The following is a 21,111-nucleotide window of genomic DNA, read 5'->3' as shown; positions in this document are numbered from 1 at the left end:
TTGTGTCTACGCCTTGTCTGCCTATTCCACCAGCTTTTCTGTGTCCTTTTGAAGTTCTGCACCATTCTTGTCACATTTAACAATACTTCCAAGTTTCTTATCATCCGTAAATGTTGAAATTGTGCTCTGTACACCAAATTCTAGGGCCTTAATATGTACCAGGAATAGCAGGGGCCCTAACACCAATCCCAGCAGAACTCCACTGTAAAATTTCCTCCAGTCGGAAAAATAACTGTTCATCACTATCCTTTGTTTCGTGACAGTAAACTAATTTCGTATCCTTTTTGCTACCATCCCTTTTATCCCATGAACTGCAACTTTGCTCGCAAGTCTGTTGTACAACTCGTTATCAAATGTCTTTTAGAAGTGTACATTACATCGACAGCATTACCCTCATCATTCATTTCTGCTACCTCATCAAAAAGCTCAAACAACCTAATTAAATACGATTTATCCTTAATAAATCCTTGCTGGGGATGAAAATGTTATTCTTAGAAGATGTGACTTTAAAAGCCGAGGATACCATTGGAAAATTTACATTTAAACGGGAAGCTAGGTATGAGCAGAAAAGAGTTTGTGTGTGTAAGTAAGAGGTATTTAAGATCTAATCAGCCTGTAAACCTACAACTCTGTCTGCAAAGGAAACAAATTGAAAGCAACCTCATTTTGAGCTCATAAGGTCAAATGCGCTTTGTCTGATGTTTGCTGAACTTCTTTGGTTTATTGTTGCCTTGGTGAAGATTCACCTGGGAGTGATTAATTTGGCCATTTGCTTAAAAGTTGTTATGGTAGTAATTTGTAGACATGTGCACGTGTCAAATTTGTTGTTAAATTAATACATGTTTAATTTAGTTTCATATAAAAAAGATCTTGAGACTTGATGGACTTATTCCTGAATTCAGAGCTGCATTCTCTTTCATAGTGTAATCCCGTTCCTTGTTATCCCTCCCCAAATGCATTACCTCACCCTTTTCCGGGTTGAATTCCATTTGTCATTGCTCCACTCACCTGACAAGTCCATTGATATCGTCCTGCATTTTACAGCTGCCCTCCTCACTATTTACCACCGTACCAATTTTCATGTCATCCGTGAACTTCTTGATCATACTCCCTACATTAAATTCCAAACCATGTGTGTACACCACAAACAGCAAGGGCCCAAACTCCGAGCCTTGCGGAACCCCACTGGAAACAGGCTTCTAGTCACAGAAACACCTCTCTACCACCACCCTCTGCTTCCTGCCTCTCAGCCAATTTTGGATACAACCTGCAACTTTGCCTTGGATCCCTTGGGCTCTTACTTTGTTGACCAGCCTGTCATGAGGGACTTAATAAAAAGCCTTGCTAAATTCCATGTAGACCACATCAAATGCCGTACCCTCATCAACACTCCTGGTTACCTCCTCAAAAAAATCAATCACGTTGGTCAAACACGACATCCCCTTAACCAATCTACGCTGATTATCTCTGATTAATTCGTGCCTCTCCAAGTGCCGATACATTCTGTCCCTCAGAATTGCTTATAGCAACTCGCCACCACCAAGGTTAGACTGACTGGCCTGTAAATTCCTGCTCTATCCTTTCTTTCCTTTTTCAATAATGGGACAACTTTAGCAATCCTCCAGTCCTCTGGCACCTCACCTTTGGCCAGGGAAGATTTGAAATTTCCTTCAAGGGCCCCTGATATCTGTTCCCTTGCCTCCCCCAACATCCTGGGATACATCTCATCAGGGCCTGCGGATTTATCCATTTTAAAAGGCCGCTGAACCCACTTGAAACTCCTGTCCATGTTAATGCTGTTTTGGGGTTTGGATAAGGCATACTCAGGAGTGGTGAGGGGCAAAGCTGGAGCATTGGTTGAGACGTATGATTCGGTCAGTGTGATGATGTCAGTTGGTTGCTGCACTGGCCTGTGTGACAACTCTCCAAATTGTGGTGCAACACCCCAAGTGTCAGTTAAGGGCACTTTGCAGGATCAACTGGGCATTCTGTGTCCTTGTTTTTTCTGGTGTCTTGGTCGATGCTGGGCGTGGCATCCGGTTTTAATTTTGGACCATAATAGAGGTTTGAAATATGGTGAAATAAGCCTCAACTACATTATCATGGGTGTGGAACAACATGCAGGCCAGAGCAAGTAAGGACGGAAAATTCCTTTCCTTAAAGGGTATTAAAGGGCCAAAGGGCCAGATTGATTTTTGACAATAGAGCAGTTTAATGGTTATCACTGGCAATTATTATTTTATGAAGTTTCTGATCTGTTTATTATTCTGGACAAACTTTTAACGAAAGCGAATGTTAATATAGTAGGTTCAACCTTGTGATTAAAAGTCCTAACCAGTAATGCACAATCATTCTATCGGGCTTCCTTTTTCATTGTACTCTATGCCTCTCTTTACAAGGCGCAGGTTTCCGCTCAGGTTTTTAAAAGCTTTTTAAATTCCTCTGCTCCCCATGTTTGTAAGCTCATGTCTCTCTTGTTGCTGTATCTTCTTTAGAATTATACTATTTAAATAATATTGACCCTGATAACATTTCCTAACAAGATGCATGACTTTGCCCTTCTTTGCAATAAATTACATCAGTTATGTGTCTACAAATTCATCAATTTCTCATTGTCCCCCTGACATCTCCCCTATTCCCCACACATACATTCGCAAGTTGTGTGTCGTCTGCAAACTTTGAAATCATACCAAGTAGTGCAGCCAATTGACATACATGGAAACGAGCAGTGATATTAATGTCAAGCCTTGGCGAAAGCATTACTTCCAGCGTGAAAACAATCGTCCATCACTACTACCACTCTTTCCATCAGTTCCTCTAAGTACTCAATCAAGTTTCTCTGGCAATGATTTCTTTTAGAAAACCTTAGTTGCCCGAATTTCTAACGCTCATGTTCCAAATTACAATTAGTTTTGTCCATGACTTTAATCACAAAAATTGTACTGCCACCAATGTCCTGTATTGTCAGTTTATGCCCAACCATTTTTTAAACAGCACTCTACCATTTGTAGCGCTTCCGTGCCTGGTCTCTGTCGTGCACTCAACGAAGATTAAATGCTTGTATCCCGACCCTCACCCGTTCCCCCCGTTACACACACAAGAATTTATTAGCTATCCCATCCGGACCAGTTCACCTTTCGACTTTGAGCGCTCCCAATATTTCTATGTATTTTCGTTCTATCCAATTGCTCATAATTTCTTTTTTTTACAGTGACACTGGTAGGTTTCTCAGCTGGTGTGAACACAAATTGAAATGAACCAATAACATGTTGTCTAAATTTAGCATAATTATTTAATCATTACATCATAAGCCAATAGATAGCTGACAATTTATGCCAATTGCATAATCACGTGTCATTATTAATGAATTGCTGATTCCACCAGCAAATAACTCCTCTCTTGGGCACACGCCTTGATGTATTGGAAAGGATTGAGTTCCTATTTCAAAGAAAGCTATCCTGCTAGGAATTCACCAAAAGATATAAAGCAGTTACATTCATAAATGGAAATGCCACAGAATTAAGATTGGTTCAATATAAAAAAAGCATACCTTGAATGTTAAAAAAACGCATAAAAATGTTGATAACACATTTGAATTTTAATGGAGTTACATTACGGAAATTAATAAAATACACTGACATGGCATCACCTCAGAAAATTTAATTGGTTAACAGCATGAAAACCGATGCTACACACGATGCAAATATGATAACTAATTTATTTTTGTCTCAGATTTTTTTTTGAACCAAGGAGGGAGGAGGTGAAATGTTGACTCTGGGATTGGAAGTAAAATGTCTTCCAGAGTGCTGCTGCAACACTTCTCAAATTCCCACAAGCACAGTTGATAAAGAGCTGCGCAAACCTCAGGTGAATCAATCACAGGGGTTAGATGAGATGCATCCGAGAATCCTCATGGAAATAAGTCAGAAAATTGAAGGGGGCAGCGCAAGAACCTCGGAGAAAGTGTCGAATACAAGACAAGATCTGGGACGAGGGAAAAGCAAATGAAAGGAATTTCAGGAAACTACACACCGATAAGTTTGACGTTCACTGTGGGTAAAGCTGTGCCATCCCTTATTAAAGAAAAGATCATGGGACACCTGGATAGAAACAATAACTTAAGATATTGTCAATTGGTGTTCATGAAAGGGAGGCCTTGCCAAGCTAGCGCACTACCTACATTTGAACATGTGACAGAGGAAATTGAAAGGGTAAAGGCATTGAATGTGGGACACTTGGCATTCTGTCTTCCTTTTTTATACTTCCTCTGGAAAAAAAGGATGGTCCTTAAAACATCTTTTGATTCAGTCATGGGATATGAGCGTCGCTGGCTAAGCCAGGAGTTATCGCCCATTCCTCATTGCCCTTGAGAATGTGGTGGTGAGCTGCCTTCTTGAACCACTTCAGTCCATGCAGGAGGCAGTTTCAGGATTTTGACCCAGTGACAGTAAAGGAACGGCGATATCTTTCTAAATTAGGATGGTGACTGACTTGGAGGGGAAGTTCAAGTTAGTGGTGTTCCCATCTATCTGTTGCCCCTTTCCTTCCAGATGGTAGTGGTCGTGTGTTTGGTAGGGGCTGTCTAAGGTGACTTGGTGAGTTCCTGTAGTGCTTCTTGTAGATGATACACAATGGTGCCAATGTGCGTCGGTGGTGGAGGGAGTGAACGTTTGTGGATGTGGTACCAACGAAGAGGGATGCTTTGCCCTGGATGGTGTCAATCTTCATGAGTATTGTGGCATCTGCACTCAACCAGACAATTGGATATTGTTCTTTTACACTCCTGACTTGTGCCGTGTAGATGGTGGACAGGCTTTGGGGAGCTAGCAGGTGAGTTACTTGCAGGGATCGCAGGAATCAGTGGTAATATTCAACAAGGGATTTTTAATTAGTTGGATCGATGGAGCCCAGAGTTTGGTGATAAAGTGACTCCATTGATCGGAAGAATGCTACCAATGGGTCGCATAGAGGTCTGCTTGGAAATATTTTGTATATAACATATAATGTATAATGGTTGATGAACCCATTTCACCTACATGACTGGAGCGTGTGGCGGAGTCTTTCCCTCGCATGTTCCCTTCTTCATGGCACTGCTGACTGCCTCTATGATCAGCAAGGGGCTGAGTAATCTTGTGGAGATACCACGTGTTCCATGACAGCCTGTAATGCTTAATGAGGCGTGTCTCCTATAATAAATCTGCACAGAATAATATTGGTGGAATTCAAATAATGCGGAAAAAAACCCCAGGGAGAGTCAAGGTTCCAGGTGGATGGATGAAACACAGGCGACATCAGAAATGTATCTGGTCAAAAGAATTGTTATCATGGTTACCTGGTGGGCTATGGGACCGTCCAGACTGGCGTGAGGGAGACCCGGAATGTCAACGACAAGCGCCTGGTCCCAAGTAAATAGAATCATAGAAGCATAGAAAATAGGAACAGGAGAAGATAATTCAGCCCTTCGAGCTTCATCCGCCATTCATTGTGATGATGGCTGATCCTATATCTCAACGTGGTGCTCCCGCACTATCCCTAATCCTCTTGATGCCTTTTGGGTGAAGAAATCTTTCTATGTTCTTCTGAAATATATTCAGTGATTTGCCCTCTGCAGAATTCTGTTGCAGTGAGTTCCATAGGTTTACCACCCTTTGAATGAATTTTCTCCTCATTTCAGTCCTAAATGGCATACCCCGTAAACTGAGGCTGTGGCCCCTTGTTCTAGAACCCTCCACCCCCCACAGCCAGAAGAAATATCATCCCCACATCCAGCATGCGATCCCTTTCAGAATGCTATACTTTTCCATGAGGCATCCTATCATTCTTCTAAATTCCAGTGAATATTGGCCTAGTCAAGACAATCTCTCCTCATACGACAATCCTGCCATCCAAAAAATCAGTCTGGTGAACTTTTGCTGCACTCCCGCTACGGCAATTTTATCCTTCCTTATGTGAGGAGACCAAAACTGCACACAGTGCACCAGATGTGGTCTCACAAAGGCACTGTTTAGCTGCAGTAATTCATCCGTGCTCCTGCACTCATGTCCTCTTGCAATGAAGGCCAACATACCATTTGCCTTCTTAACAGCTTGTTGCACTGGCATGGATGCTTTCAATGTTTGGTGTAGAAGGACACTGAGGCCCCTTTGTGCATCAATATTTCCCAATCCATCACCATTTAAATAATACTCTGCCATTCAGTATTTCCAACGGAAATGGATAACTTCACACTTATCCACGTCATACTGCATCTGCCATATATTTGCCCACTCACACAACCAGTCTAAATCGCCTTGGAGCCTCTTAACACCCTCCTAAACATTCACATCTCCACCTAGTTTTGTGTCGTCAGCAAACTTGTAAAAAGTACATTTGGTTCCCTGATTCAAATCATTGATACATATTGTGAATAGCTGGGGCACAAGCAGTGATCCCTGCAGTACCCCCAAAGTCAATCTCTGCCACTCCGATGAAGACCTATACATTCTTACACTCTGTTTCTTGTCTTCTAACCAATTTTTAATCCATGTCAATATAATACCCCCAATCCCAAGTGCTTTAATTTTACACACTAATCTCATATGAGGAACTTATCAAAAACTTTCTGTAATACATCACATCCACTGGTTCTCCCTTATCCATTCTGCGAGTTACGCCCTCAGAACACTCCAGAAAGTTTGTCAGATATGATTTCCGTTCATAACCCTACGTTAAATTTGTCTATTCTCGTTGATATTTTCTAAGTGTCCTGTTATTGCATCCTTTGTAATAGGCTGTAGCATTTTGCTGACTACTGATGTTAGGCTAACCAACCCTAATTCCCTGTTTTCTCCCTCGCTCCTTTCTTAATTCATGGAGTTACATTATCCACCCTCCAATCTGCCGGGACTCTTTCAAAATCTGTAGAATTTTGGAAAGTGACAACTAACGCATCCACTATTTCCATGCCACCACCTAAAGTAGCCTGGGATATGCACTATCAGGCCCCAAACATTTATCCGCTTTCACCAGCACTACTTTAGTAATACTAATTTCCTTCAATCCTTCCTTCTCACTGGACCCTCGATCCTAGTATTTCTGGGAAGTTACTTGTGTCTTACTCCTTGAAGACAGAACTAAAGTAGTTATGTAATTGTTCTGCCATTTCCTTGTTATCCATTATAAATTCCCCCATTTCAGGCTGTTAGAGACCTATATTTGTCTTCACTAATCTTTTCTTTTTCTTTTTAAATGTTTGCAGAAGCTTTTACAGTCCGCTTTTCTATTCCTGGCAAGTTTACTGTCATACTTGATTTTCCCCCTCTTAATCAACCTATTTGTCTTCCTCTGCTGAATTCTAAACTGCTCCAAATTCTCAGGCTTGCTACTTTTTCCAGCCACTTTATATAACTTCTCTTTGTATGTAATAATGTCCTTAATTTATTGTGTTAAACATTGTTGGGGCGCATTTCCTGTGGTTTTTTTTTTGTGCCAGGAAGGAAAATCTAACTGATGCAGCGCATGCATTAGTCCCTTAAACATCAGCCATTGCCCTTCTACCATCAAGCGATTTAATGAAGTCCCCCAATCGATCTTAGCTGTTTCATGCCTCATAGCTTCATAACTTCCTTTGCTTATATTTCGGACCCGAGTTTCAGATCGGACTATTTAAATTTCGATCCGAATAAGTAATTTTGTCCACCTGTGATCACTGTTTCCTGATGGCCTCGGCACAACAAGATTATTTATTAACCCTTTCTCATTACACAGTACGAAATCTAGGATGGCCTGCTTCCTACGCGGTTCCTGGGAATACTGGTCTAAAAAAGGCATCTCGTGCAAACTCCAGGAATTCATCTGTCACAGTATTATTGCCAAGTTGGTTTGCCCGGTCGAAATTCAGTTTTAATTCATTCATGCTTACTGCAGCGCCCTTGTTACATGCATCACTAATTTCCCACTTATTGTCATCCTCTGCACTATCACTGCAGTTTGGAGGCCTATTTACAACTCCTAATAAGGTTTTCCACCACTTGTTGCTTCTTAACTCCACCAGGACTGATTCTGCATCTAGATTTACTAAGCCAATACCGTCTTGCACATTCACACTGATTTATCCCTTAACTAGAAATGCAATGCCATCATCATAAATAAATTAAATGGATATTCAATGGATATTCAGTTCCCAGTTTGGTCACCCTGCAGCCATGTCTACGTAATCGCAATCACATCGTACCTATTTACATCTAACAACGCCACGCCAGCCCCTTTTTCTTTTTGCCTGTGCTGCCTAAATATCGAGTTTCCTTGGATATTCAGTTCCCAGCCTTGGTCACCTTCTCCTTAATCGCAATCATATCGCACCCATTTACATCTATTTGTGCTGTTAGTCCATTAAACTTATTGCGAACGCTCGGAACATTCAGGTACAGTGCCTTTAGATTGCCCTTTTAAAATTTCTACACAATGTTTTTCCACTACGAATCTATTTCATGCTAGTGCTTGTTCATTCTGCCTTTCATTTTTGCTTTTTACTTTTCTCTTTTTCATTCTTAACTTTGTTTCCCTCCTTTGTGTCTCCTGTTCAGGTTCCCATTCCCCTGGCAAGCTAATTTAAACTCTTCCCAAAAGTATTAGCTATTACCCATGCAAGGATATTCGTCCTGCTACTGCTGGTGTGCAACCTGTTCAGCTTGTACAGTTCTCAACTTCCCCAGAATCGGTCCCAATGCCTCCGTAATCTGAATCTCTCTCCCCTACACCACCTCTACAGACACACATTCATCTTGCCTATTCTCCTATTCCTGATCTCGCCAGCACGTGACCTGGTAGTAATGCTGAGACTACTAACTTTGAGGTCCTGCTTTTTATTTATTTTTTCCTGGCTCTGTGTATTATTCTTTCAGAACCTCATCTATCTTTTAACCTATTTAGTTTGCACCGATGTGGGCCACGACCTCTGGCTGTTCACCAGCACCCCCCTTCCCCTCCACCCTTCCCCCCCACCCCCCCGCCCCACCTCCACCCCCACCCCCCCACCCCGTTCAGAATGTTCTATAGCCACTCAGCAACATCCTTCAACCCAGCACCATGGAGAAAACATACCATCCTGATGTCACGTAGGCGGCTGCAGTAACGTCTATCTGTTCCTCTTACAATCACACCCCCTATTACTTCTACCCTCATATTCCTTTGTCTACTCAACTACTTTGCAGCTGAGCCACTCGTGGTGCCATGGACTTGGCTGTTGCTGCATTTACCTGAGAATCTTCCTCAGCAGGATCCAAAATGGAAAATCGGTTAAAGAGGGAGATGGATCTACAAAACTCCTGCAGTAGCTGCTGGTGCTTTTACTCTGTCTGGCGATCACCCATTCCCTTTATGCCTGTGCACTCACTTCCTGCAATGCCACCACCTCACTGCATGTGCTATCCACAAGCAACTTATCCTTGCGAATGCTCCACAATGACCCCAGCAGCAGCTGCAGTTGCAACACGTGGGTTTCGAGTAGCTGAAGCGAAACCTCCCTGCACACATGGTCGCCCTGGACACTGGAAGAATCCCTGACTTCCCACAAAACACAGAAGGAGCATTCCACATGCTTCATCTGCCCTGGCATGACTTACCCTTAAGTAACTCCCTTTATTTTTACTTCCTCTAGTTTGAAAAATATTATAGACAGGGGAAGGAAAAAAATTCCAGGTCCTATTTACAAAGGCTAGCACTCTTCTAACTGAGGCAAGATAGGAAATGAAAGGATCGCTCTTCCCTCTTCATCAAACTCACCCTCTCACCAAATTCCAGCTTGAACACTTTAGTGCTGCCCAAAGCAGCACTCCAGTGCAGACAAAGGCAGCACTGTAGATGGCTTGGTTTTATGCTGTCTGAATCTATCTTCTAAAACCCAGTTTAATCCAGCTAACTGATTAAGTAGCTGCAGTGCAAGCAGAGCTCGTATAAGCCCTGTTTTAAAGTTGGACAGAAATACACCTTCCCCGACCTAAAGAAAAAACTTTAGTTGATTGCTAAATTAAGGAAAGATTAGGCTTTGGATAGATGTTAACTCTTAAAAGATCCTCTCTCAACAAGCTCAAAATTAAGCTCTCTAATGCAGCCCAAGGCAGCACTCGAGCTCCTCTCAGCAATGCCACGAAATCTCTAATGACTTCACTTGGTGGTCGAATTCTAGGAAGCCCTCTTCGCTCTCAAATTCAAAATCATCCTTATTCGTTTACGTGGCATGACATGTGAGTTTGTGATGGTGAGAGCATAGATCTCTTATATGTCACCACATTATCATTCGTCAATCTCAGCTTGCCTTTCTAATTTCTCGTCTTCATACATGGAGGAAATGTCAAATGCCCAGCACTGCAAAGCTCAAGGGAAAAGAAAAAAAGTGACAAAGCAAGAACACAGACCTAATGAAGAGGTCACGTGTGGCAAGAGCAGGAAAAGCAATGGATGGAATATAATATCCACTGGATGGAATATAATGCTTTTATCACCATTTCAAGAATTTAAGCATTAGACTCAATGGATATTTCAACCCATTCTTTAACATCTCCCTGATTTTACTCTGGGTCCCTACATATATAAACGGGTTAATACAGGAATTCAAAAGCTGAAGCATAAATCCACCTTCCTCCAGAATGAAATTGATTCTTCGTAATTGGAGCCCGAGAAATAGCTAACATTCTGAATTTGGACGCAGAGGAATATCATAACAACTAACAACTTTAACAGGATGAAATTTCCAGAGACACAAAAAAGTGAAACAATGGACTTTTGCCTCTTCTCCATCTCTGGGTCTCCCTGATCATCGCCATTGCTATGGCCCTGGAGTCTCCTGCGGGCTCTACTGGCCACTACAATATGTCTCACAGTCAGAGCATTGAACAGTAAAATCAGAATAAATGGGAGACAAGGAGTTAAAATGACAATTCCAGTCAAATGCGACCCAAGCAGGTGACGTATAAAATATTGCTTTTATATTGCAGTACCAAGGTATACCGTTAATGAAAAAGGCAGGTTCATAAGTAAAGTACAGGGGGATATTGCTGACACAGCTCAGAATGCAGACAGCTCCTATAACCACAGCCGCTGTTTTCTCTGTGCAATACTTGATTTTCAACTTCTGGCAACAAATGGCAACAAATCGATCCAAGGTCAAAGTGACAGTTACCTAGACAGACGAATCTCTGACTCCATAAGTTAACGCAAGATGGAAACTGCAGGCCGTAGTGATAAACAGGAAGCTGAATGGGAAATAAATACCTACAATCCGGTTCAATATCACAGCGGTGATAATGACCAGGAGATCCATTACCGCCATGAAAACTAGGTAATAAGTGATACATTTGGAGAGACCACATCTTCCTCGAGAAAGGATCACAATCACTGTGAAATTAGCTGTGACAAAGAGACATGGACAGTGAAAACATGATTGAGACCAAGGCCGGCAGAGCAGAAAATTTTGGAGATATCAGAGGTTGTTGATCAGCTGCAAAGGGAGTAAAAGTCTTAGCATTTAAGGTCGATGGCCTTCCTTATCACTGGCGAAAATGAAACCCTCCTTAAATGCAGCAAACCCTCAACACTGAATTGTGCTGTGAGGAAGAATATGGTGTCAGTCCTATAGTGAACAGTGAACTTGCTACTTTCTGACGCAGTTACAGGAAATACACTCAATTATCATTTCTCTCAATGCGTTAAGAAGAACAAAGACAAGAACAGTTCAAGACATTGGCCAATCGAAGGAGCACTACTCTATCGACTGGGGAATTGATCAGAAATGCAAGACGTGACATTGAATGAAAAGAAATAAAAAATGCTTCACATGAGGGCAAAAAGCCAGGATGGAACTATGACTTAAATGAAAATAAACTAATTTGCATGGAAATTGAAAGGGAATGTAAACTCCTGATTGATAATGATCGAAAGCCAACCCATCAATGCTTCATAACAACCAGTAAAGCAACTCAACAAGCAATGTTTCAGTTTCAGGTCAGTTAGCAGCGCCCTCACTTCTGAGCAGAATATGCGGGTACAAGTGCTGCTGCAGGACTCAAGTGATGAAAGAGTGTTGCACTGCCAGGGGCGCCGTGTCTCAGGCAAGATTAGGAACTGAGGACCCATCTAATAAAATGAATTCAAAGTGCAAATGAATGCACCGATCTGGTAGATAACAGCTTTCGCATTCCACTACAAGGGACAAAGTATACGATGGGAAAATCCAATAGATGTATAGATAAAATAATGGTTCTCCATATACAGTGTATTAATTCCCATACGGGGGCAGTGGTAGTAAGACAATTGAAGTAAAATTAAACAGTAATAAAACTGAAAATTCACTGTCAGAAATGGTGTTACAAACACAACATAATTGCATTTGCACCTTGAAATGTTAGCGATAAATGGAAGAAATTATATAATTGAGAGGATAAACTGGTGCTGGTCACTTTCCAACAATGTGGATAAACCATTATAGTCGCAGGGCACTACAAAATTGGCGAAAATTCAACAGTAATTACGGATATTTATGTCAGTAAATGGAAGACGTATTGTTAACGGCAGGTCACCATCACTTCCTCAAGGGCAACTAGGGATGGACAATAAATACTGGCCCAGCCAGAGAAGCCCACATCCCGTGAATGAAAAAAAAACATTAAACTGGAGGGGAGAAGTGTCGCTTTACTCATCCAACAGAATAGTAAACAGATTAAAATGTTAAGAGATAAATGGACAGATAAGTCATTGGTGGTGGCTTACTGACTATGGAAGATTACCAAACAGGAAAATTGCTAACAGGTGAGAAGGGAATTGACTACAGAAGGAATGGAGAAAATGTTAGCTTTTAAATCGATAAGCAAATGATACAAGACGAAGGTCGGTGGGCGCAAAAATCCACAATCATAGAAAAATAAACTATAGATGTGGGATTCAATATTAGCAAATGACAACAGTTTAGGTTAGGATTATACAGAAATGGAAAGATTATATCAAGAAGAAGACAAAGGGAAGTTTGACAGCTGGGTGCTCACCCTCCTCCGCCATTCATTCAGACTGTGGCTGATCTGTGCTTTAGCGAATTAAGCACACCTTGCCTTCGTGTTTATTAATATGTCCAATTAACAAATGTCTGTCAAACGCAGTTGTAAGCATTTAAATTGGCATCGAACCTCAACATTTTTATTTCCATTTGGGCTGAGGGGAGAGTCTTAGATTGCGTCCAGCCAATGTGTAAAGAAGTGTTGCCTCGATTCGTCCCTGAAATACCTAACTCTACTTTTAAGATTTTTTCGTAAAGATTGTTGTCGTATGGTAGATTTTTGTTTTTAAATTATTACAATATTAACAGCCATATCAAGTAATTATTTAAGCAACTCATTTAGATCACCCTGTAATCTTCAAGGCAACACAAGACGAATGTGAAGATCATGCTGGCATAATTTTAACCGTTTTATGACCGGTGTCGTTCTGGTGAATCTCTGTTCCATCCCTGCACGCACTTCCTGATGTGGGCTTCCCAGAACTGAACACAGTAACGAGAGCTTTGTACAACTGAGACAAGAAATCTACCCCTTTGTATTCCACCTACTCCATGCCCAGGGTTAAAACCAACTATCCATTTGCTTCTTTAATTATTTGTATTCCTTTCCCGCTTACTTTAAGGATTTCCGTAGTTGGAAAGCTAATTATTCGAGATGTTCTATAGTTTTAATCGTCTCATTGTTAGAAAATAACAATCGTCTATCTTCCTTAATTTCAGACTAGATAACCTTACATTTCCACAGGGAACTTTACCTATCACTTTGCAGAGCCTACCCCAATCCCCCATTCATTTCGTTTTAGGAAGACCGTTTGCGACTTTCTACTCTTTGCTGTGCTGCTTAAATTAGCATTGTCAGCAAACTGAGGTGTACAGCTCTCTATTCCGACTTCTCAAACCGTTGACAAGCATCGCAGAAAATGTACATCCCAATTCAGAGGCTCCCCTTCCAGAGACAATTAGCAGACAGTTCTAACACTGGAAGCTCTTCCATTATTTACTAAAATCTACTCATAATCGTTTCTATTCCAACATGCCAGTTTTTCCAGTGCCTCCACATAACTGAATGTTTTAATCCTGGTGCCATTCCAGTAATTCTCGTTACTGCTGTCGCTAAGCCATTACATCCTGAAGGGTAGTGCTCAGAACTGGAGGCAATACTGATCTATGGTTCCTGGAATATTCCCCACCTCTGGCGCGAGGGGAGCTGGCGTGTAGGTCAATGGCATAATGTTATCCTTTTTTTTGGACAGAGTGCATCATTGATAAGCTTCCATTCCCCTGTCACTTAACCCATATCAAAGGGGAACTGGAACGTTGTGTCCAGACTATCTGCAGTTGTAATCCGTACTTCACTAATCCGTTTCAGATGTATCCCATCCAGCTGGGTGAATTTTTCACTTTGCGCACTGGCAGAACACTCACTTCTTCCCTTGCAACTGTGTTTCTCCTCTCTGTTTTTTCTTTCCACTGCCACCTCCTGACTGTGACATTTGCAGCGTTATCTTCTTCCCTGAAGACATATGCAAAGTATTAACTTAGCCCCTAATTCGCTCCCTCTGCCTCCAGAACAGAGTTAACTTTCACTTTCTATTCGACTCACCCTTATTTTGGCTACACGTTTTCTATTTACATGTTTAGAACAGAGGTTTAGGCTCACCTCTCTGTTACCCGATAATCTATTGCCAAATGTTCTTTGCCACTTTTATTTAAGCTCTTAGCTCTCCCTTTGTGTGCTTTGTGTAACCAAACTATCACCACTCAGAGAGCCTCCTCCTGTTCATTTAGTGTTTTGCTTACAGTCTTTCATTTCAATCCATCTGGATTACATCACCTTTCCATTCACCGAAATTAACGCTACCTCCGTTGAATATTTTCACATATGATTAGTCCTTCTACGAATCCATACGTACTTTAAACATAATGATATTATCATTAGTTCCCATATTATCTCCATCTGCTACATGCTTCACTTAATTCCTTAGAGCTAGATCCGCCACTGTTTCCTTCTTTGCTGGGGGGTAAAACACAGTGACCATGAGAACTATCTTATCCACATTGCAGGAGTTCCTCCACGTCTTTTTGTTTGATACCGTTTCATTCAGCCTCGTATAAGAAATGATGCCCCCTATCGCCACTACGCTGAATTTCTCGCAAATTTCTGTGCTGTTCCTGTAGTTTTGCTCCTCCATTTGCTCCCCACTATGTTGTGGTCCATAGTATACGCCTAGCACCTAATAGTTTTTCTGATATTCATCAGTTCTACTGAAAAAAATTCCGTGTTTTATCTTTCAAGTACACCAACACTTTCTCGTGCTTAAAAAGTATATTTGATAAATGTGCCACCCTCCCTCCTTTTTTTCCTTCCTCAACCTTCCTCAAAACATTGTCGACATGATTACAAAATTGCCATGTCTTCTCTCATTTCATCTTGGTCTCCGTTTTTGCCGTTACAACATAATGCTATGTGGCCCCTAGTGCCTGCAGCCCAATGATGTTAATGAACACTTACCGGGAATTGACACACATGGACACAATGTGATCTTGGATTGTTTTGCAATTCTCCCTGCCTTAAGCATCCTAACTCTGAGCTGTTCTTCAATCAAATCCAGTTTGTTCCTTTAAGCTCTCTCTGCAAATTTTCTCTGCCCTCTAGTTCTTCATCTGCTGTCTGGGGTGTGCCTTCTCTGCCATACTCATTTAAAGTCTCCGCCACGACATGGTTAATATTCCTGCGACGGCATTGATTCCAGTCCTCTTTGTGTGCAAGGCGTCCACCTTGTACAGGTCCCAGAAACTCCGCAATTGGCCCCACTGTCCCCGCAATTTGAAGCATCTTCTGAACAGTTTCACCACCCGCTCATTTACCTGATTTATGTTGCTGCTCTTGCACTAACTGTCCTGTAGCACTGGGAATAATCGAGAGATTGCCAACATGAAGTTTCTGCTCTCGGTGCTAAAACTAATTGGGTTGCACCTCAATCATTTCCTTACCTATTCGTTGAAACGTGGACTGTGACGTTTGGTCGTTCCCCTTCCCTTCCCTTCCCAAAATCTCCTTCATCCACTCAGTGATGTAACTGACTTTTGCACTATTGAGGTAAAGCGAAACTCTTGTTGGTGTTGGCAGAGGCGCCAGCCAATTCCCCGGACTATCGAGTTCCCTAAAGAACTGCAATCCTCCACTTTGTGATTCACCGACGTGTTTTAATCTGGCCCGTAGTGACGTGGATGATTACTAGACAGCTCTATTCAAAGTCCTGCAAACCGATTTGAATATGTAACAATCCTGGAAGATTCCTGCACTGTGAGCATTTCCTTAACCTATCGGATGGCCAACCATTTACTAACCTCCTGAACACTGGATCGGCAGGATGACCACTTCCTGGGATTAATGCACTTCAGGAGACTCTCAGGCCCGCAGTAACTCCAGCTGCTTCTCGATTAATATACAGGAGTTGTTTGAATTCCTTTGCACCTTAATCATGCGTATTATTTTATTCATGTTGGAAACATGATGTTTATTTATGAATTTTGATCCAGGAAACTTTGGTGTCCTCTACCGCTGGACTGTACACCAAAGTCCCGTTTGCTTCCTCAGACAGAAGCAAGCGATCCTATGCAATTATTTCGAAGAAAGGCAGGGAAGTTCTCCCCAATGCTCTGGTAAACACTTATCACTCAATCAACACCATGAAAAGGAGATTATCTGGTCATTATCACATTGAGCTTTCTGGTAGATTGCTGTGTGGAAATCGACTGCCACGTTCCGTACATAACAAAACTGATTACAGCTCAGGAGAATTTCACTGGTCAGAAAGCACGCTGGACCTTCTGAGGTGGTGAATAGCGCTCCATAAATTCGATTCGATAATATTTCTCTCTCTTATATATAATGATTTTCTAACTCTCTGTCTATCTACTTATTGATCTACCATTTTGAATAAAGACTTATTCCATAGATTGCACTTGGTTTTAGACCCCTCTGTATAATCCAGTAGGAGAGCGACACATTGATACAGAGTTGGAAACAATGGATATGTTTGAAATTAAACAAGTTGCTAAACATCAAACTCTGAAAAATTACACCTTCAAGTGTGAACAATTTTTCTGTTTCTCTCTCACACTTGATATGTTTCACTTATCTCTCTAGTTTTCCATCTCTCTTTCCGACTAACCATCTCCCAACCTGTCATCTATCTGTTTATATCTGTATGTACTTAATAATATTCCTCCCATGCACACACACACACACAAGAAAATCTGTGGCGTTGCACAGGGAGGATCGGGAGCAGGTACTGTTTTCACATGTAGAAAGCAAAGGATAATTAGAGCAAGGATATTATTCAGTTCACATTCCAAAGTCATTTCCTCAGTCCTTATTTCCCCCATGGCATTATAAATTCCTAACTGCACATTTGCAATGTAGATTGCGAACATTCGCTTATTAGGTAGTGATTACAAACAGAAACTAACAACAATGATTTTTTTCAGCATGCCCATCCTCTCTGACAATGCTGTCGATCGCAATCTATACTTCAACCAACTGCACTGTTCTCCTCCCAAAACTGCTGTAGGTTTAACCATTTAGCTACAATATTGTTCATGTAACATCAACGTATTTTCTAAATCTTACGTCATGATCCATCATATTAAAATGGAGAATGCATACACTTACTCACCTTGTGAGATCATACTGCAAAACAATTCAGTGGAATTCGAAGGAACAGAGGAGAGTATATATACAATCACTGACAATACTAACCGAGAGGGTGCATTAGACTTTGAACAGAATATGGCATTACAATAGAAAGCAGTTTAATTTAGCTTGCAGGTAAATGAATGACAATTTATGTGCACGTAAAAACCATGTGAGGACCGGCTTTTTGCGTGTAGGGATCGCCAACGGAAATAATGTGGAAATGGGAAAGTTCTGAACAGATACTCACGAATAAAAGAATTTGTTGTCCAGGTCAATATTTGATTGAAAGCTAGAGGGTGATCAAAATACTAATGCGATGGCGTTTTTCTGGTCCAAACATATTGAGTAAGCAGCAATTTTTAAAAAAAAGACCATCGTTCAAATCTCATTTGGAATGCAATGTTCAGATCATAGAAACTGCAGATGGACAACGTTAGGTGTGCTAGGATTCAAGCAATCATTCACAAGTATCGTCACATTTGTTTCTGAAAATTGTATAATTATTGTGGGGTATTTAAAATCAGGTAACAAATAATTCACTTTTCATTTATAAGATCGAAAAGGGACACAACAAGTGAGATTCTCTGCACTTAGGGTTCTGAATGTTGATTGTTGGGGGGCGTGGGGGGGGGGCGTAATTACCCAAACCCAGAAAACTCCCTATCTATCACGATAGTTATCCATAGTATTGTTGTTGTTGTTATTGTTGTACACTCCAGACTTTTCAGTTGAACTGCACATCATCTTTCTCATTGCGGTACTCACTGGGTTTTAATGCTATGCTTTTTTTCACTGCAGGTGAAATAGCAGCTGTTTGACCAGAGGGCACTTCAGCTTTATATTCAAAGGTGTTGGCGAAGTTCTCTTGGGGACGGGTTGTGTCACTCTATCAGCGTTAGCAGCTGCTCCATTACAGCACTTCACTTTGTGTTTCCTGCATAGTCTCAGCCAATCCATGGCAATTCTGCATAATTTACTTCTATTGGCTCATAAATGGACGCATTCTTTCTTAAGCAGCAGCGCTAAAAAGAATTGTGCATCATGACAACAACCCTATATGTTCGGCAAATCCCACAGAATCAATTAAAATAAATTGAGAAAAAAACATTGAATGCTGCTATGTGTTAGTACTACTTTTGAAATAGTAGGTTTGTTTCCTGTCTCAGGCATTTGTTAAATATTTCATGACAATTTGAACTGGAAAATTAACAAGAAAAACGCCCTTACTACGTCCGTGAGCTCGCAGACAACCCACCATGCTTGTCGAAGCTGCCATTGTCCTAGGATGAGTTAAGGCTCGCTGGCTGTTACAGAAGGTGCAGACATTCCCTATAGGAAATGAAAACACACATGTGAATAATCCCAAAAATACATCGTTGAAACAAGATCTGCAGCAACAGTAAGCATTCATCTGGTCACCGCTTATATTGATAACCTCATTTTGTTAAGAAAATACTTTCTCTACTGGCATTTGTTTCAGAATTGTTAATAGATCATATCTGAATGTGGAAATGATTTAATTAGTGCTGCGTAACTGAGCAAATTTTCAAAAAGTTTTGTGCATATCTCACGTACAGCCCCCAGAGGAGCACAGCATTGCATCTTCGCTTACCAGCGTCATGCGAGTAACATAGACATTGATTTCTGGCACAGTCACACAGGCTTACATCCTTGTAGAGACCCAATGGAAACTAAAGGTGGACCTGACTACTTGTTAGCTACACAGATTCCTGAAACATATGTTTAAAAACAAAACCCTTGTTTCAACAAATGCTTGTGAATTCCTCCGGATGTTTGTTGCTCTGAGATCCCTGATGCCTCCAAATCAATTCCTCTGAAGATCTATTTCCGGCCAAATTTTTAACATGTTTCAAGAAAATCCGTTAAGGGCACAAGAAGGGAGAACCTACATAACAGAATCACAAAATCATAATGGCACAGAAGGAGGCCATTCGGCACATCGTGCCTGCACCGGCTCCCCAAATGAGCATAACGACCTAGTGTCATTGTCCTGCCTTTTCCCCATACTCCTGCGCATTGCTTCTATTCAAATAAATATCCAATGCCCTCTTGAACCTCCATTGAACCTGCCTCCTCCATACTTCCGGGCAGCGCCTTCCAGACCCGAACCACTGTTTTGTGAAAGCGTTTTCTCTCATGTCGCATTTACTTCGTTTGCAAATCACTTTAAGTCTGTGTCCTCTTGTTCTTTATCCTTTAACGACCGGAAATAGCTTCTCCTTATCTAATCTATTCAGGATCCTCGTGATTTTGAACATCTCTATCAAATCCCCTCTTAGCCTTCATCTCTCCAAGGAGAACAGTCCCAACCTCTTCAATTTATCCACATAGCTGAAGATTCTCATCCGTGGAACCATTCTTGTAAACCTCTTCTGCACTCTCTCCAATGTGTTTACATCCTTCCTATAATGTTGCGCCCAGAACTGTACACAATACTCCAGCTGAGGCCTAGTGAGTATCGTATATAAAATCAGCTAACCTCTGTGCCCTTGTACATTATGCCCCTATTAACAATGCCCAGTATACGATCTGCTTTATTAACTGCTATCTCCACCTGTCCTACCACATTCAATTATCTATGCACAAATACACTACAGGTCTTTTTGCCCCTGCACCCTCTTTAACATTTTATCCCTTATTTTCTACTGCCTGTACATGTTCATCCTATAAAATATAACATTTCACACTTCTCCGCATTGAACTTCATCACCTACCTCCCCAGTCCATCAACTTGGCTATGCCCTCCTGAAGTTCTGCACTGTCCTCCTCGCTGTTTACAACACTCTCAAGCTGAGTATCATCCACAAGCCTTCAAATTCTCCCCTGCACACCAAGATTTAGATCATTAACAGATATCAGGACAAGCAAGGGTCCCAATGCCGACCCCTAGGGAACTCCACTGCAAACCTCCCTTCAGCCGGCAAAATATACATTGACCATTAGTCTCTGCCTCCTATTTTTTCCAGATAATTTTGCATCGACATTGAACCGTCCATTTTATTCCATGAGCAATAACTTTTCTCACAAGTCTGCTGTTTGACACTGTATCAAATGCCTTTTTAAAGTCCAGGTACACCACTTAAACAGCATTGTCCTCATTGATCTTTTCTGTTGCCTCTTCAAGTAACTCCAGCAAGTTCGTTAAACACGATTTCCCCCTGAGAAATCCATGCTGGCTCTTGCTTATCAACCATTATGTTTGCATGTGACTGCTTATTCTATCCATAATAATTTTATTTTCTAGAATTTTGCCCACCGCTGAAGTTAAGCTGACTGGTCTGTAATTACTGGGCTTATTCTTACAACTTTTTTTGAACAAGGGCGTAATGCTTGCAATTCCCCAGCCCTTTCCACAAAACATCGT

The 21,111-nt window shown here is 41.4% G+C and overlaps 1 protein-coding gene and 1 long non-coding RNA gene across 2 annotated transcripts in view; one reads left to right on the top strand and one right to left on the bottom strand.

Moving 5' to 3' along the window:
* The window catches only part of LOC144697569 (uncharacterized), a 721,063-nt gene that overhangs the window by 407,127 nt on the left and 292,825 nt on the right, over window positions 1-21,111 (bottom strand). The window lies entirely within an intron of this gene.
* Window positions 1-21,111, top strand: part of LOC144697492 (uncharacterized) — a 756,645-nt gene that overhangs the window by 451,108 nt on the left and 284,426 nt on the right. The gene's annotated exons all lie outside the window — the stretch shown is intronic.

The sequence above is a fragment of the Cetorhinus maximus genome, chromosome 23 (genome assembly GCF_964194155.1).
Source record: "Cetorhinus maximus chromosome 23, sCetMax3.hap1.1, whole genome shotgun sequence".
Lineage (NCBI taxonomy): Eukaryota > Metazoa > Chordata > Chondrichthyes > Lamniformes > Cetorhinidae > Cetorhinus > Cetorhinus maximus.
Note: the sequence above shows the minus strand (reverse complement) of the source record. Positions and strands in the feature narration are given on the sequence as shown.